Source organism: Athene noctua, chromosome 1, assembly GCF_965140245.1.
Source record: "Athene noctua chromosome 1, bAthNoc1.hap1.1, whole genome shotgun sequence".
Classification (NCBI taxonomy): Eukaryota; Metazoa; Chordata; class Aves; order Strigiformes; family Strigidae; genus Athene; species Athene noctua.
The window spans coordinates 7,302,683-7,315,706 of NC_134037.1; the positions used below are offsets into that span (position 1 = coordinate 7,302,683).

Below are 13,024 nucleotides of genomic sequence, written 5' to 3' on the forward strand. Positions count from 1 at the left end.
ACAGATCATATCAAAAGCAGTACAAGATTAGAAACCAAACATGTGCAAGCTGATGTTTATCAAACTCCTGGGCCAAGGAGGTCCAACCCAACTGTACAAGAGAAGTCCACGGGATTCGCTCCTTTCCCCTCCCTAGCCTTTGGTTCTGGCATAAGATGATGCTATAGAGGAGGTGGGACAGAACGGATGCTTCACAGCAAGGAGCATATCCTATTTCTCTAGATTGAAAAACACTGTCCAAAAGGCAAGATTTAATCAGTTTCTTTGCTCTTATCCTCATTAACAATCTGACGGATGAACTGACAGTGAGCACAATACAAAAGTTATCGAAAGGAGAGACACCTTAAAAATTCTTGGCATTAAAACTCCTGCACACCTGTAACACGAGCAGTAAACAGCAATTTAATTTATTTTCAAATATCTCTATATTCTTCTTTCAGAAATGCATTAATGCACCTGAAAATAATTTAAAGAAATCCTATCCTTCATACTCGCACTAGCAATGGTTTCACTCAGTATCACTGGCTGAATAAGTATATTATTAATCTGAGCTCCCATGCTGCTATGACTTGAAATAGGCCTATTCAGAAGTTAAAAAGATCAACAAAAACAGTAGCTGTTTCTAATATCCAAAGGAGGAGAAGGGGGGGGGGGGGGGGAAGATTTTCATTTTGGCAAGTGTTCAGTGGGCAAAAGATTCAGTCCATAAATCATAATACTGGACTGCATTAATTTTTTTCCACACTAATCACATGCATACAAAACGTTAACTGTATCTCGTATGCACAACACAAAACATACTGCGTGAAGAGTTTCAGATTTTCCCCTTGAAACCCTCTCTTGGCCCTTGCAGTCACAGAGACCAGAGAGATTTCAGGAATTCAGAAGTCACAGTAATATAATCTTACTTGAAAAATGTAAGAATGTGAAAAACGATAGTTCCATTTTTTGGCATAAGCAAAACTGTTTCTTATTCTGATTAGTCTGAGGGCACACAAGCTACTTATATTTCTAACATAAAATATAAAGAGCTGGATAAAAATAAATTTACTAAGAATGAGCCAATATTCATCTCTGGTGTAAATCTATTGCAGTTAATGGATTTATGCCAAGGCTGACTTTGGCCCCACTAAGCTTAAAAGTGTTACAAAACCTAACCTTAGCATGGTGATAACACAACACAGCTTTTCCAAATATCATATAAAACAATGGCAGAAATATCTGACACAAAAGTATGCTCTAGTTCCCTAACAGACATAAGACTGTAACTATAATCTTTAAGGTCCCTTTCAACCCAAACCATTCTATGATTCTAGAAGACGTTAATTTTCTTACCATAAAATTCAGATATGTTAATTTTTGCATTTAGCTGAAATACCTTATTTTCCCAAATGATGAACATGTGACAACATCATTTAAAACAAAGATTGCGTGCAAGCTGCTTGCAGGAACCTCCCAAGTAAGGGAGTAGTAAGGAGAGGAGGCCAAATTCACGTCCCATTTGCATCTAAGTAAATCCTGAATAACACTGTTTATTTTAATGGAGTTATTCTGGGCTAAACACAAGATCAAAATCTGGAATAATATTCTCAGTTTCTACCAAAACAATGAAAACTTTATTCTCGTATTGCCTCTACTTTTTGCATCTATTTTATTTTAAGGAATGAACACACGGCATTTAATTTCTTTGGCTTAAAGAAAGCAAAATACGAAAATAATTACTTCCTGTACAGTTATAAAATATGGATTATTTATCCAAACAGACCATAATGAGTTCTGCATTGGTACACATATTTACCTGGGAAACCAGGATATGCTCAGGTAAATATGTATCCAAGCAATTAAAAAAAAATTACGCACCACAGAGCCTTGGTTGGGGGGAAGATGTATTTATAGTTTTAATGCACATATAATTGACTCATTCAAACCACAACATGAGTGCTTTGCTATAATTAGTATTACAACAAACTGTCTTATTTGACTGTCCCAGAGTTGCCATTAATGTGCAATAAGCCCTGATTCCTTAATTTCCGGAGCTGAAGGTCTTGTTGAGTCATTGCTGCAGCCGCGTTACATGACGAAGGGCAACTTTAGGAGCCATACCGAAGAAACGATCCATCTCTGAGCACCTAGCATTTATCATTCCAAAATAGCAATTTTCAGCTATGCAACCTTGAAGCCAGGAGGTGTTTCACCTTTTGCTGCAGTGGAAGTACTGGGGGTTTTTATTTTGTGAGCAGTAGGTCTACTGCCTGTGACTCCAGATGATAGACGTGATATTAATGCTGCAATAACTTATCATATTAGGTTACTATATGGCAAGAATTTGCCCTGATCTCCCTTCTCCAAGACTCAGTGGCAGTCACAGAATTTGGAGCAGCAGCAGTTCCAACACACTCACTGTCTTTGCCTAATTTTTTTAATGATTAAAATTATTTAGTCCACATCACAAAATATTTTGGTTTGGATTAGCTTGAAGAACAGCAAACAATCCAAATTATCTAGCTCCTTAAAGAAGAACAGGCTAAATTTCCTAATTCTGGCAAACAATATTTGAGACCTCGGAGCCTGAATATTTTATTACAGCAAAATTATGAACCCCTAAATGTGAAGTTTAAATAACGGAAGTGTTGAAATGACTTTAACTATAGGAGCGCAAATAGTTCTGTTAATAATTAGGAGTTTATGAAAAATAAGTGTATTTTACAATTTTTCACATTACAAAGAAGGTAGTATATACAGTAACTATATTTTAAAGTCTAAGAAGAAATGGCTGGGGAATAATATTTTAAAATGTAATCACTGGTTTAATGACTTTATGAAGTTAACTTTCTTGGCAGGATGAACTGAAGTATGTTAACGGTCACCTTACGGCTATTTTCTTTTTGCAACTTCTGCAAATTATAGATTTGTTGAAAGGAGTATTCATTCTCCTATGACAGAAGCACAGTTACTTCAATGGTACTGTCTGCTTATTTTTTTTGGTAATTATTTTTTCTTCCACTACCTCCAAAGTCAACAATCACCAATATTTCTACAAAAATGTCTTGATGGACAAACAGACAAAAAGCTGGAAAACAAACATACTATGTTGTGACATAATCCTTCCAGTTAAGCTGCAGGATGGAGTTGAAATGGTAATGTTTGCATGCCTTGAAACTGCTGGGAGCCAAGAATAATGCTTCAGGAGCTCTGATTTTGTTTTCATTATAGAGGAAAATTAGATCATAGTTCACCTGGCCGAATCCTTTTTTTTTTTTTTTTTTTTTTTTTTTTTTTAGGCAGGAAGGTGGTTTTGTTATTAAATATGCATAAAAATGTCCTATTTTTCGTCTTTTCTAGATAAGAAGCATGCAACTATAAAATTACCAATAGAATATTTTGAATTTAGATATAGTGCCATAAATGTATTCTAAACAGAGCATCCCAATACCTTTTCGAAAGCAATCAAACTGCGTTTTTTCCCTTAATTCTTTCCATATAAGACCTCACATACTACTAACGTTGACACTTGAGCTTCTAATCCTAACATACATGGGGAAAAATACAGAATTTGTTTCCACTAGTCAGCACAGGAGTGTGCTTTACAGAGTTAGCACATCCTGGGAGGGTAATTACATTATGGAGTCCATTAGAGCGCTCTAATAGGTCATGATTTAGTATGACCACACAAGGGTTAAAAAGCAAGACTAAGTCATCACAAACTGTCTAAAACATAAAACTTTCATCTGCAGATTAAAAGATGATCAATTTTCTAGCTATTAGGTATCTGGTTTTATATCTAAGTATTTTTTGCTGAAGACCATTTAATGTAATACCAGGTGATTATGTGTGATCTTGAGAAGATAAAGCTCTGCATCCTATTTTGAGGCTTTAGAAGAGCACTTTCTTGCTTGACATACAGTGAATTTCAGTCCATACAGATCATGAGAATAAGAAAATATGAGTTCTTACCCCATGATCCCTGGCATTTACTGAGAACTTGCTTTCAAGTACATAATTTGTTATGTTTGTTTCTTCAAAAAACCCTTACTCTTTAGTCTCTGAAGCAAGACTGACTGCTTTGTCTTGCCTTCTAGCAGGTAGCAACAGGTTTTGGTTTCCACAGTTCAGCCAGCCTGAAGTGCTGGATCTGGATGCAGAGAGTCTGCAGCCAGTTACTAGTACCTGGTAAAGAATTATTCCCAAAGTATCTCCAGCAATAAGTAGGTTATACAAGGACTCTTTCCCTCTGAAAGCATAAAGAGTACATCTACAGGTCCAATACACAGTGATGGTTTTGACATCAAAGCTGTTGATATAAATTTAAGAAGTCAAACTTTTCTAACAAACCCAAGAGAAAACAGCCCCTTCCTCACCTGCCTTCAGACTGAAATTGTGTAAAAGACACTCCTATGAACTCCAATAAACTGCCCTACATGTCAGTCTGCACATTTGTAATGTATTGCTGATATGAAAGACCCCTACAGATTAGTATGATGATGAAAAGATATCTTGTTATAATTCCTATCTATTTAAATTGAACATTTGATATAGTTTGGGATGTCACCATCTCTCTTCATTCTACTGACAACTCACATATGTCTTTTGAGTATAGAGAAGGTTGTAAGTTTTTTTGTTTTGATTTTTGGCAACACAGTATAATCCAAATAAAATAAATGCAACAGAGGCAGGTACGTACTTACAGGGAGTGAAAACTGCAAAAGCAGAATTCCCTGCAGCACGCTTAAGCTGATATTCGTCATGTTACGAACAAGATCCTTCTAAACACACACAAAAAAAAAAGAATCTGAAAATGTACAGAGCCTTTAGAAAACTACAAGGACTCAGCCTGTGTAATGGAATGGGCTAACAGGAAAATGCACTGTGGTCCTGGAGCTTACCTATGGTGTACCCATGGTTTCATCCTGATGCAAAACCCTGTCGCTGGCTGTCTACTGACCAATGTCATAAAACTGAACATTAGCAAACAATTCTAAGTTAAAGCACATACCATTTATTTTCAAGGAAATGTATAAATACAGCATTGGAAGAGGCTAGACTGCACTTGGCCAGCCAGGGCATCCTCAGACTGTACCCCAGAATACATCTCAGAGTGGCAGATTCCCAAACCACAGTGATACATGGGGCTATTCTGCCATGGATGTGAATCACGATTTATGTCCATCTGATCCTCAAGTTTATCAAGCTCCTGCTGGAAGAAAGCTCTGCTGCTTGTCAGACACACACACACACCCCCTTCTGTATTATCAACAAAGTTCTTGAGCATACCCTGTGTCACCCATCCAAGTTGCTGATGAAGACATATGGGCCTCATTACTCCACTCTTTACTAATGTCTAAGAGACTTAAGTGTTGATCCGTTGGAGAAGGGAAGGGAAAAAATAAGTGAAAACCTTTACTCATGTGTGGAATAATTCAATTTTCACAATGGAATTTGCATCTTTGTTCAGCTCGTTGGATATGGTGTAGTAACTCCCACGGTTCAGTAGCCAGTAGAGCACCAATCCCACCACAAACTGGGATTAAGGAAAACTGAAACCTTGTGCTCTACATTTTTTTATTTTTAGCAAGTATAATCATAGCTGAGCCCCACATCTTTTGATACTCTGAATAATTCTTGTTTAAAATATAAACAGGCACAATTATTAGGAAAATGATAATTTATTTGTAAAGCCCAATAGCCTAGGCCCTGCTACTAAAAGTGAAGATTTGCATCTGTAGGAGATGGTATGATTTTTAAAAATTTACATGAAATAGATTAAATAAGGAAAATATATTTCCAAGTAAACAGGGAAATTAATACTCCTATTTTGCAAAAGATGAGCTTTAAATCAAGGAGGTTTTTTAAAAAAATATTTTCCTTATAAATAATTTAAGTTCTACTTCTTAAATTAGAGCTGCTTGTTGCATTTTCTGTCACACAGGGGAAAGAATTTAATGCCTTTATGAACAATACATTTCAACTGAAGCTTCAGACATGACTTTTTCCTATTTTTCTTTCCTTCGATTCTAATTTCAAAATCAACATTTTGGGCCAACATTTTATACCTCTAAGTCTTCTACTCTCCGTGAAACAAAAGAAACCCTATTGCACACCTGACATTTATAGCAGGCAATAATGACCAAAGTGAAATTAAATCAACAGTGTTAAAACAATAAAGTCTCTAAGTGCAGAAAAGCATTCAGACTCACTGAATTCAGTTTTAATATGGTCAATTTAATGGCTACATAGATGTTAATTCAAGACTTGGTGCAGGGCAGGAGATGGCCACTGCTGCTGCTCTCTCTCACTGCTGATGATAACAGCAGGCAAGAAAACAAACTTGGAAACTTCTACTCTAGTTATTATTACTACAAGAGAGAAAAATAAGGTTGAAAAATATCCAAGGGGAAATGATGCAGTAGTGTTCTCTAGAATGATCAAGAGACTGTGAAAAAGCTTTGCAAAGTGTGAACTTTGTAGATGTGAAAGATTTATAAACCAGTATGAAACATAAAAATTCTCACAACCAAAAGCGCTCCAGTCTCTGCAAACACATCTCTGTATTTCTGAAGAAGATGAGCGTAGAGGTCCTCTATTAACTGTCCATGTTCTAGGACTGTCAGGATATTCCAGATGCTGAGGTAAATGGTGCCATCTCACAGTAAATCACTGGCAGCAAACTTCCTTGTATTTAAACTAAATAAATGCTGATGTTTTGGAGGAAATGATCGTAGAATAGTTTGGATTGGAATGGACCTTTAAAGGTCATCTAGTCCAAAACATAATAAAATTAACTACATTTGAACTCAAACTTTTACAACAAGCTGTTTCATTTTTTACAGCAGTATCACTATAACTATTCCGAGTTGAGAATCTCAACTACAGCTATCACTTCCATCTAAGTTATGTCTTTGACTGCCTTTTTGGTACTAAATGTTACTGTGAAAAAATAAGAACGTGCGATCTTTTCAGCAACAAACGCACTCACCTTTCATTTAGTAAAACAAAAAAAACAATTAGAATTTACTGAAGAAAATATTTTCAAATATTTAGTCTATTAACTCAGGTTTATTTCCTCTCCATCAATTATTTCTATTTCTTTTCTTTCTTCAATAATACTATGGCATGCAAACCAGCAGAGGTTTGCATTATACCACAGCTTCCTGTCCTTTGGTTTCAAATCCCAGAAGAAACCACCATTCAGGATTATTGTTACTCAGTTTCCAATGTTGCAAGCAGGAAAAAACCTGTTCTCCGTTGATTGAGAGACCATCTAATATAAACAGGTTTCTTTCTCCCATTGCTGTAGAGAATAACATTTGTTCAAATCATGCATCCTTACATTGCTCACACAGGAAAATAATCATGCCTTACATTAGTTTTACCAGAACACTAAATAAATACTCTAACTTTCCATTTGACAGCAAATTGGAATCAGGCTTCACTGTTTGTCATAGGGAAAATAAGACATATATTTACCTATCCCAAGCACAAAGATAAAGTGCTTTTAGAGCAAGCCTCAGGATAATGAAAGAACTGCAAAGCAAGTGAAGAGCAGGCAACCATCAGTTTGCTGAATATAGAGAAGACAGGACCTTGATCCTCTGGCTGAACTGATCCCAAAGTGATAAAAAAAAATTTCTTCCAATACCTCAAAATGAAGGCCAAAAACCTACTTTAAAAAATAAATCCTGCAAAAGACATAAGCAAGACATTGCTTTGAAAATTTAGGCTAGGAGACAGAAAGAGAAAGAAAGGATTCGGGTTCGACCAAAAATACAAAATGGGAAAATTTTCCAATAGAAAGCTCTACAATTATTCACAGTCCTGAAGAGATAAACCATTATGTTCATACTTGAAAATACTGTGCTAGTGGTAGAAGACTTTGTAAATTAAAAGATTTTACCCAAAATGATCCACATTGGTCTTTCTTCTAATTTTTAATTCTCATTTGCTCAAATGCGCATGTCGACAAAGTGGGACATTCTCAGTTTGTATGGTGACTACAACTAACTGCTACAGGATTGCTCAGATTAAACAGTGAGACACGTCATACATGTAAATGACTACTGGTTTAAATGGTTTAGGATGGCAGACAGGCCATACAGGTGTCTGGGCTTAAGGTAAATGGTACTGACTGCAGAAGTTTGACAGGCAGGTATGTGTCATCTTGCAAGATGTACTCAAATCATCCATACAAAAAAGAAAACAATAACAGAAAAAAGAAAAAGTGAAAACCATTTAGTTTTAATGCTTTTTCAACCACAAGAAAGGCATGGAGTGTGGATTATGAAACTAGAGAAAGTCTCAGTCTGTTCTGTAATCTTTAATCTTGGGGAAAATTATTTGTCAGTGTGGACAAGATATAATCAGAATGTGTAATAAAATGGTAAATTCTATTAAATCTTCTCTTCTATCAAGAAATCTCTTCCCAGTTAATTTCCAAATGGCTTCAACAATCCTAACTCCATAGCACCTTTTTTCCGAGAATCCAAGATCAAGGCAAAAATAGAGGGAAATTTATGAAAACAATAGTCCCAGTCCAAGGTAGACCCATTTTCGTGTAAAAATATGAGGAAAGGAATTCCAAATTTTTCTATGTATTTTCTTTTTTATTTATATTAATTATAATTGTCAGAGCTTCAAAAAATACAAGGTAAATTGCACAGATGATATGATGAACACGACAGATTTTCTCTTGGGAAGATGAACGAAAGAAAAAAGGAGGGAGCTTTTGTTCAGAGGAAGAAAAGAAAGCACATGAAGGAGTGTAAATGTAAAATCTGAACGACAGATATTCGTGTCTGAAAAATGGCACTGATTTCCTAACTCTTATTTAATGCTCATTCTTTAATTAACATTCATTTCCCAAGGACATAAGTTTGAAAAGGCTGTTTCACATTACTTTAGCACGAAGAGAAAGAACCACTTTTAAGCCATGAAAAGGCTGAGGAAAAAAATAAACATGCCTTCTGAACCTAATTTCCTCTTTATTGCTACTGCAAAGTTATGAAATGAAATCTATTATTTAATTACATTGGATCAAGCAACAGGAAGAGAAGGGAGTGTTTGAGTCACAACATCCTTGTAAGGATAAATTACTACACTTCCTCTTGCTAAAAGACAGTTTTAATGGACTGAAACTGTGCAAATGGTTAAAATCAAACTACTGGGAGACAGGAAGATCTTCTTGCTAACATAAACCCCCCATAAAATGTACTCTGAAATTCTTAACAGAAATATCGGTAACAATAGGGAGAAATGTAGCAACATTTCTGCCAGAACATCAATAGTGTGAAAATTATTACATTTATTCAGATTCTCTCCAGAATCTGAAGATAGTTTAAAAACTATACAGTAGCTTCTGGGCTTGCTCTCTTTTATGCTTTGCATTGGAGATGTTTAGATAATCTATTATGAAAACTTCAAAATTTATCTGCTATTACTACCAAAATTTTATTAGCCATAAGGGATTTCCCTTAGCTGTGCTTCAGTAATGTTTACTAGATCCTTCAAATTGAATGCAACTGTTGGAAAAGTTAAAGCATTTTATTTCTTAAGTATGTTCTTGGCATGAAAAAAATGGGAGGTCTTTATAACGAAAAGATAGGCTGAATTCTAAAATGCTGGAATAGATAACTTGGCAACTGCTATAGAGTGCACAACTGGGATATGAATGTACAAATGCTGTGATCTTTTATATAATATAAATTCACTTTGACTTGTGTGGAGATGCTCTGAAATAACCTTTCATGGAAATACTATCTTTTTTCAAAACACTAAATAGAACTAACACAGAATACACTAAAATATGAGGGCATTTCACAGATAATTTGAAGAACAATGGAAAATATCCTTGAAGTTGTTCAGGAAAGCTACTCCTAAGCCTAAGGGCAGTATGGGAGAAAGCATTTCTTTGAAAAAGCTATCCTGGAGGCAACAGAGACTGATTTCATAGGCCCATCAGAAACTGGACTGACCTCTCATGACTGAAGGATAGATGACATGAGGGCGTAAGTATAAGCCATGAAGTTTTTTGAGGAAAGATGCAGAGAGGTTTAAGAAACAAGATAGAAAAAGCTGTTTGCAAAAATTTTCTAGATCAAGATATTCATGGTGTCCTACTAGTAATTTGGTCCACAGTCTACTTCTAAAATTCTAACACAGTTTATGAAAGCAGTCATAAAATAAAACCTTTCAGCCATGTGGTGTCTCACAGGACTCCTTGAATTTTTTTAAGAGGTCTCATCTTCAACAGAAAATGTTAGGAGGCTACGTGTCCCTAATGTACCGAGAGAACCCAGAGTTCAGCTGCTGAATGTAGGAAACCAAGAAAATATGTCATGAATGCCATCATACATGGCATATTTCTTATTCTTCTCTTGAAACTCCAGTTACTGGCTACTTTAGCTGGCTATATATGGATGTTTGGTTGAATTCAATGAATTTTAAAATGTTTTACCTACCAATACTTCACAATTAAAATCTGCACATTCTCACACTGGTTATGAACCAGAACAGCTTTGACAGTCAGTCGGTCAAGAGTCAATCCAATAAACTATCAAATGAATGAGCAAGAATTTCGATAAAAGAGAGGAAACAAGAGATTCATGTCAAGGGACAGAAGTACTTGGTCTTTTGAAAAAAATCTCTGGAAATGGGCAACAGGTCCAAGCCATGGACATATATACATCCATTAGGAGAGGACAAATAATTTCCCCTGCCCCAATGAAATCTCTACTTTGGGAATTCATCTGTACAATCTTATAATTAAATGCAGCTCCACAAAAACTGCTCACGTGTTAAGTTACTAAGGCTGAGCACAAAGCCAGGATATCCATTACTGGCACCAGAGGAGTCAGAAGAAGATAATGTCAGTGATACCAGCAGGAAGGAGTAAAACTAGTGTTTCCAGCATTTATCGTTGTCCTTTGGGAGCCGCAAAGGCAAGTGTTAGCTCTACAGGTTTGATTTCAAGAGACACTGAAACATCATCAAAAAGCTTTGAGGGGAGGGGCTCAGGGCAAAAAAGAAAAGATGAGAAGAAAAATCTTGATTTTCTCCAGGAAAACCATGTTGTAGATTGCTCAGATGCCATAGTGGTTCTAAGGTAAAAACTGAGCCTTAGCACAATCACCAGGACACAGACTGTTCGGGTCCTAAAAAATGATAGCACAGATTGCTTCAAGAAGAGACTGTGATATTTCTCCACAAGCACAGAGTCTAAAGGGTCTGCAAAAGGGTATGTATTTCTCTAATTATTATAGGTATTCTCTGCAGTGTTTGTTTATGGAAATATGGGGAAGACCATCTAAGGCTAAAGTGAAACTGATGAATTTCTAACAAAAAAATCACCCTAAAAATACAACGAAAAAGCATCAAAACACAACTGGAAAAATACCTTAATTCCTCAAAAACAATGGAACACTTCCAGTTTTATCATGTGTTTATAAGAAAGTGAACTTAATTATCAGTTACAAACTGATAACTATGTTTACCAAAAAAAGAGTGAAAACAAGCGTGAGTAAAATCAGTACAGGTATGACAAAGATAGAAAGAAATCTCAGTTCTCAGAATGACAGAATGGATAGCAGTTTTATAAAAGACACGAGGAAGGAGTAATCCAAGGAGAAATGCAGAGTGGTTGAAGAGAAGTTTCAAGGTTGGGTAAGATTTAAGAAGGAACACTGATTATTGAAGGGATTTAATAGGTCAAAAAAGTAGGGGGTAAGATTAACTAACAATAATAAATAAAACATTCTCCATTAATACAGAACCTTCCCTTTTTACATTGCTCTTAAAGTTGATTTTTTTTTTTTTTATTTTGGAAAAGCTAGATTACCTACATGAATTTTCCGTTACCGTTCATATGACAGTGATATCTGTTCTACATCTATTTTACAAATAGGCAAAATGAGGCAAGGAACAACTCACTGTACATGGGCAAATACAGAACCAGGAGAAAAAAGTCTCTACCTCCCTCACCAACCAATGAGCAGCATTCCTTCACTGCTAACGATTCTTCTCTAATGCAAAAGGAAACATCTGCAAAATAATGCAGAAACATAAAAAAACCCAACAACCAAACCTCTTCTGAGCTTTAACTTAAGAGTTTTTTGAATCTAAACTTGCATGCACTCCTAAGCAAAACTATAAATATTTCCCAGAGCCTAAAGCTGTGAAATGCAGAGGTGATTTAGCAGACATGTAAACCATAAAAACTCTGCCCGATATATTTCTCTTCTAATTTAGAGTAAGTGGGCCAGCCTTATATCATATATAATCATAATTCTCAGTGACATTTAAACCAAAAAACCAACTAAACATTTAAACTAAAAACCTGTAAACCTCCATAAAGCTTTACAAATAGTATCAGTCATTTTAATATAAAGCTAAGAGACAGTAACATAAACAATGTCAACACAGTCACTGGTTTGCAGTTTAGAACCAAAACGTGAATACTATAAAAGTAAATCCTTACATTCACAAGAAGTCACTTTTCAACCAGTGGCTTTCAGAGGAGGAATAGGATCTGCAGCACACAGTAAAGCTACACCATTAGAAATCAAGAAGTATAGGGATAAAGAACGGCCAAAAATAAAGCCCAGTTAGGTTTGCAAGTCAGATTAAGAAGGAAAGCAAAGGAGGCTTCAGACATAAAACAGTACGAAGAAAGATAATCTGTGCAGAACGAAACCGAGAAGGAAAATCTAAACATGGTTCCAAACCAGGGGAATAATTTTCACTGAGGAAGAACTGAGAAGAAGTGAGATTTTGAGCACGGGACCAAAGGTACAACAACTCATGGAAGAGGTATATGGAAAGAAATTATTTCTAATGTACTGAATGGATGTAAAGATTTTAATGCACTCCAATCATCAGCACTGGATATGTCAGATGTGAATTAACTTTAAATACAACTGAATGTCTGCTGGCATTAATATTTAAATCAATCAGATATGTTTTGGGAAGCTAAAGGGATCAAATAATTACAGCCTGCTGCCTACAAATACTTGAAGAGCAATTAGAAAGATGATGG

The 13,024-nt window shown here is 35.7% G+C and overlaps 1 protein-coding gene across 4 annotated transcripts in view; it reads right to left on the reverse strand.

The window, feature by feature from the left end:
• Positions 1-13,024, reverse strand: part of SUPT3H (SPT3 homolog, SAGA and STAGA complex component) — a 278,497-nt gene that overhangs the window by 93,453 nt on the left and 172,020 nt on the right. The window lies entirely within an intron of this gene.